This window comes from Nannospalax galili, unplaced genomic scaffold (assembly GCF_000622305.1).
Source record: "Nannospalax galili isolate Female #2095 unplaced genomic scaffold, S.galili_v1.0 scaffold857, whole genome shotgun sequence".
NCBI lineage: Eukaryota > Metazoa > Chordata > Mammalia > Rodentia > Spalacidae > Nannospalax > Nannospalax galili.
The window spans coordinates 297,267-303,899 of NW_008338788.1; the positions used below are offsets into that span (position 1 = coordinate 297,267).

General features: G+C 44.0%; 1 pseudogene; it reads right to left on the reverse strand.

Annotated features, from left to right (window-relative positions):
* Positions 1–1,584: 1,584 nt before the first annotated feature.
* On the reverse strand, positions 1,585–6,364 carry LOC115070442 (annotated as a pseudogene).
* Positions 6,365–6,633: the final 269 nt, after the last annotated feature.

Below are 6,633 nucleotides of genomic sequence, written 5' to 3' on the forward strand. Positions count from 1 at the left end.
GATGTGATGTGTGGAGGCTGAGTTTCAAGTGGTCCACTGAAAGGATGGCTCCCAGTCACTTTTGTCAGAAGGTGGAATGACAGGAAATGCTCTCAAGAGCAGCTGGCTTAGAGAACTGGAGCCTTGGGGGACAGGAATTTACTCTGGGCATCAAAAGAAACTGAGATGTAAAATGAGACAGGAGTGGTCTACTTGCACATTTGGATGATTTTAATCAGTGGCTGATTCAATCATTTTTAATTTATTTATAGATTGATTTATTTATTTGCCAAAGATATTTTGAACACCTGGCATAGGCCACCTGCTGCTCCAGGCGCTCACAATACAGTGGTGAACAAGACAGTACCTTTGCCCTTCAAAGAGATGTCATTAATGTTCTCACCAAAGGTCCTTCGGGAAAGATCCCTAGGAACCTGATAATCAAGAGGTCACACACAAAAATAACGGGGACCCTCTTCTAGATAAGGAGGCCAGGTTTTATGTGCTTACGTGATTCCTAGAGGCTTTAAAGGGGAGCAAGAGAATCACACAGCTCAGGCCGATCAGGCCCCTAAGCAGAGAGAAGATTCTAAGGAGGTGCTGAAAATGTGAATGCAGGTTTATGAAGGTGTGTGTGGCTGTGGTCTGCAGCATAGAGGAAACTCTAAAATACCTGGTGAAATAAAAGACACCAGACATAAAAGATTATGCATTGTTAATTTCATTTATATGACACATACAGATTAGGTAAGTCTATAGACTCAGAAACCAAACTGGTGTTAGCAAGGGATGGGAAGTAAGACGGGTGGGAAGTGACTGCTTAGGGTTTAGGGGGCAATAAGGGTAGTTATACAACATTGTGAATAAATTAAATGACATTAAATTGTACACTTTAAAATGGTCAGTTTTAAATCTGTATATGGTGGAATATACTTATAATACCAGCACTTGGGAAGTGGAGGCAGGAGGATCAGAATTTCAAGTTCATTCTGGGATTCGGATTGACCTTGAGGCCAACTGAGCTACATGAGACTCTGTCTCAAAATACTAAATTAAAAGGTTAGTTTTGTTATGTGAATTTCATATTACTTTAGACATCTAAAGAGGAGGCACTATAGTGAAGAGTTTGGGCTCTAGAGTCAGGGTGTGGTCTTGCTCCCCATTAGCATGGTGAGCCCCAGTTACTCAACTCTGTATGGGGTCATGACCCCTGCACCCATCATGTGGGGCTATTACAGAGCAGACTCAAGAGAGACCACATGCAGAGTGCTCTAGCATGGATCATGGAGCACGGGGGGCTGACAAACGGGAACTGTGCTTGTTACAAGCAAGAGAGAAGTGGTTCAGCCTGAGCTGTGTTCTCCAGGATCTCTGTCTCCACCAACACAGGCATGTGGCTGTTTTCTCCAGTTCTATCAATATGGGAGAGAAGCACACCCTAGAGCTCTGGAGGAGCAGCAGTGTGATGGGAGGATGTGAGCAGCCGCCTAGGGCCTGGGTTTCAGCAGGTGTCTCCAGGCCAGGAAGATAGGGCCATTCTCCACAATCTATAAACACTTCCAGAATCCACTAACCCACTTTCCGGTGCCAATTTAGTGGGGACAGTTAGTGGATCTGGTGTGTTGGGGGTACTCTGCACACTCACTGTCCTTGGGAGTGAGATCAATGTCCTTCGGAGCCATGGAGCTGGCCATGGAGAAGTTCTGGAAGATGGTGGTAAAGAAGAGGAACAGTTCATTGCGGGCAATGCCTTCACCAAGACAAATGCACTTCCCTGTGGACACAGAGGATGAGCCATGTGAGCCCCAGGCAGGTATAGAGTCTCTTTCCTGCCCCATCCCTGAGCCCAGACACCTGTGCCCATTGCAATTCATGTGTATGAGTTTGATTCTTAACCTGTGATTCAGGAGGCCTGTGAAGAAATGCCCAAAACCTAAAAAAAAACAAAAAGTAAAACATTAGATGAATGTTCCTAGTTCATATTTAAAAGAGTTTGTAGCTTTTGTTAGATTTCCAATGAGTTCGTTGTACCAGAGGACATAAGAACGCACGTGGAGTTAAGTACGAGGGTATATGTGTGAATGCGTACACATTTATAATGGCATCTATCGTGTTACTTGTTTCTCTCATGAGAACAATGACATCCATTTTACAGGGCTGTTTTGCGGGCAAAGCTAATATTTGATTTTTTTGACAAGGTCTCCCTAGTCCCAGGCAGCCTGGAAGTCACTATGTGGACCAGACTGGCCTTGATCTCACAGAGATCCGCCTGCCTCTGCTTCCCAAGGGCTGGGATTAAAGGTCGGCGCTACCACACCAGGTGTATAAAGCAAATATTTGAAAAGACTGTTAGATTAACATCTGGTTGGTATTAAGAATTCTATATGAGCCGGACATGAGGGTACATGGCCTGTATTCCCAGCACTTGGGAAGGTGATAGAGATAGATCATAAGCTCAGAACAGCCTAGATTATATATTAAGACTGTCATTAAAAAGTCAAAGAGGAGAAGTAGAAGGAGGAGGAGGAGGAGGAGGAAAGGAAGGAAGGAAGGAAGGAAGGAAGGAAGGAAGGAAGGAAGGAAGGGAGAAGGGGGAGTGGTACAGCACCTGCCTAGAATCCACCAATATAAGAGGCTGGGGGCGTGACTCAGTGACACGAACTTGCCTAACATATGAAAAACCCTGGGTTCCATCTTTAGCACAGAAAAAAAAAAAAAAGTACAAGGAGTTCTTTATGGGACTTTCCTTTCTCCAAAAACATAAGGAATAGACATTATAGTTTTCTATTGCAAAAGCCAGAACTTATTAAACCGAATTAAATTTGGTGTAAGGCTCCCTCTGTGCATCGCACAGAGTAAGCTCATTTAATAAGTAATGTGCTGCAAACCAACTTGTGGTTATATTTCTCCAGCTGGTAGCAGGGCCTCAGCCAATCATAGCACTTGACTAGCCGAGGCTGTCCATTCCTCCAGTATGTCCAAGTAAGGCCAAAGTGACCGCCAAACCACCAATCATGCTGTGTCTATAAACCCAGCTCTGTTTTCGTCTACACGATGCCAGCCCACAATGCCGGGTGGTGCAACTGTCTGAACTTTACTGGTTCCGGATATTATCCATGATGAACAGTTTCTTTGTTCAAATATTTTCTAATAAAGTTTACATTTTAACAAGCCAAAGAGTTGCAAATACAGAGACAAGTGTGTCAAGACCTGCCCCAGGGCACAAGGATAATTCCAAAGGGCTGCCCCAGGCTTCAAGATTCTACCTGGCTCATAGCAATGCTCACGGATGGTGTTGTTTTTGTTGCTGTTGTTTCTTAAGAAAATTAACTTTTAAATACTTTATTAAGTTTCTGGAGGCTGTCGTGGGGTAATAACTGGGATGAAATGGGGTAGTTCAGGCAAAGCAGCAGAAATAGATTACTTGGTCCCTAGCTCTTTGATTGCCTATGACTGTTTGTGCCGGAGGAAGGGCCTGCCCCCTGGTGTCTGGAAAAGGAATCACAGGTCCATCTTACCTATAGAGAAAGGCTTCATGAAAGCTTCGTTTTTCTTCAGGGCCTCACTGGCATCCAAAAAGCCATCAGGGTTGAATGGGTCTGGTTTTTCAATGTAACGTGTGCCGTGGAGAGCTGAGCTTAGGAGGGAGTATACTTCAGTGTTCCAAGAAAATATAAGATTAAAAGATGTTATCGTTCCCTGATTCCCATACACAAAACAGTAACAGGAGACTGTTGACAAGCCATCAACAGGCCAGGATTGGGACTTAGGAGTATAAAAGATGTGCTTGCAAAAGAGAATCCCAGCTGGTCTCACCTTAGGGAGCAGGTACCCACGGAATAGAGTATCTTTGGTAACTTTTGTGGCACACCAATCAGGATAAGGTCTGAAAATTCCTGAATCTCATGGATGACTGCGCCAGTGTATGGCATTTTAGTGTGGGCGTCGAGGGTTTGTGGGACAGTGGAAGCTGATCACCTGCTCAATCTCCTTTTGGACTTCCTCTGCACAGAAAAGAGGAAGAGTGGACCCGCTTCACAGGCATGTAGAAGTAACACTGTTTTCTGTGAGTCAATAGCCCAGAAAAGCATACAGCAAGGCGGCTCTCCTGAGGAACCCGCAGCCCACTCTTGGGCTTGTACAACTGTCCTCTTCTTAAGCATCTGTCTTTCAGCACGAAGCTTAAAACTATATTGAAAGTTCTTCACAATAGTCTCTAACCTTGCTCCATAAAGAGAAGAAGAAAAGGTTTATTTCATTGATGCCACCCAGAGAAATCAATTTGGAGTGAGGGTTGAAGTTAGAAAACAGTAAGAACTTGGGGGCTGGAGAGATGGCTCAACAGTTAAGAGAACTGGCTGCTCTCGCAGACGACCCAGGTTTGGTTCCCAGCACCCACATGGCAGCTAACAACCGTCTGTAACTCCAGTTGCAGGGGATCCAACACCCTCTTCTGACCTCCTCAGGAATTGCACGACACGGGTGCACTTACATACACGCAGGCAATACACTTATACACATAAAATTAACATAATAAACAAAGTATTTTTAAAGTAGTAAGAACTCTCACTCTTTGCAATGTAAAAAATGTTGTAAATCACACACACACACACACACACACACACACACACACACACATGCACCACATAACTTAGCATGGACTTTTTAGTTAGGAACTCCAGGCGAAGAGCCTCAGGCTAGGTCCTCAGGAGTACAACAGGGAAGTAGATGGACAGATTAATCCTACAACTGAATACAACATATGACTGTGAATATATGGGCCAGTGAGATGGTTCAGTGGGTAAAGGTGCCTACCTGACAACCTGAGTTCAATCCCCAGAACCCACAGGAAGGAAGAAGGAGAGACCTGGCTCCACAGAGCTGTCCTCTGACCTCCAACACACGCGCCAGGGTGTGCACACTCATGTAATGATAACAAATAGTTTTTCATTTTAAAATGTGAGTACAAAAGTCAATCAAGAAATGGATAAATCGATTAGTGAGTAGAAAGATGGATGACCGAATCAAGAGAACAAACTAATAAACAGATGTATGCATTAATTTATCAGTCACTACACTAATCAGTTAATATTTTAGATGTTTGATGGTGATGTCTTGCAAGTTGCTACCCACATTGGACAATGAAGCTCTAACCCACTGTGTGACCACAGTTAAGGCTCTCAACCTCTCTGTACTTTCCTCTGTCTATTAAAAAGGGGGAGAAATATACCTCCCCGAGATATGAGGACTATGTGGATTACTACATGCAATGAATGTACTCCACAGTGCCCACCAGGAAACCTGGGGCTGAAATAGTGATCCAAGTTCAGTGCCAAATCACCCAGCACAGCAGGAGGAAGGTCCTGGTGTCAGCAAAGTCTATGGTGGCATCTTGCCAGGGTTAGCAAAGTACAGACTGTGTGCCTTAAAATCACCATATTTTTCTGCCCCTCCTAATGTGTCACTGGAACTTCCAGGGCCAGGGTCCTGAGTCCAGACAAACATTGATTTTGCATTGCAATAAGGGTGATGTAGCCTCTCCCTTACTTTATCTCACGCCTTAATAAAAAATGAAGTGGGAGGAGTCTATTTAAGAAATAGAACTACAAATCTGGATAGGGTGACCCATGCCCCTAATCTTAACACTGGCAAGCTTAAAATAGAGCATCAAGCTCTGCGTGGGTAACTTAGCAAGACCCTGTTTCAAAATTTAAAAATTTTAAAGGACTAGTAATGTACCTTAGTGAAAGAACACTTCCCTAGACTCTACCTGTCACCAGTGAGAGGTCCTGGATGTGGCTCAGTGTTAGGGTTGGCTAGCAGATATGAGGCTATAGGTTCAAGTTCAGAGAGAGAGAGAGAGAGAGAGAGAGGAGGGGGAGTGGAGGGTAGGGAGATGCAGAATTGGAAAAATGCCGGTTAAATGGGACAGTAAACAATGCAGGGATCAATAATACAGGGTCGTAATATAGAGGTAGAGGAGGAGAAGGAGAAAAGCCAAGGCTCTCGGAGAAGATAGTAAGGGGGCAAGAAGGCCTGAGACTCTAGGACACAAGAACAGAGGGGCTGAGCTGCCGCTTGATCCCTACAACTGAGGAGTCCATGAAGTCTTGGTGCATCTTCACTGTCTACTAAATTTAGAATCACCATGGAAACTTACATGTGATTCCTTAGATGTGTCTGTGGGGGCATCACTACCAAATTCTAACTGAAGAGGGATCATCTACCCTGAATATGGGCACTGCCATTTACATGGTGGATCCCAGACCAAATAAAAAATCAGAAAGCAAGCTGAACGTGAGTGTTCATTACTCTCGGGTTCCTGACTGTGGGCACAGTGTGACAGGCTCCTTCATGCTCCTGTCATCGCACCTTTCACCGCCATGATGGAGGTGCCCTCAAAATAAACCCTTCCATCTCTATGTTGCTTCAGGTCAGGTATTTGATTACAGCAATAATACTGAAACTTCGTACTGATGACTGGGGCTACTACCATGAAAAATGTGAAAATGTGGGATTTCTTTTTTAAAATTTTTATTGAATTTTTGTGGATTTTCCTTTGTTTTAAATTATTTTTTATTTTATTATGTTTAGATTTCCTCCTGTAGCTGCACCTCCAATACACACTCATCAGATTCCATGTATTCATATATA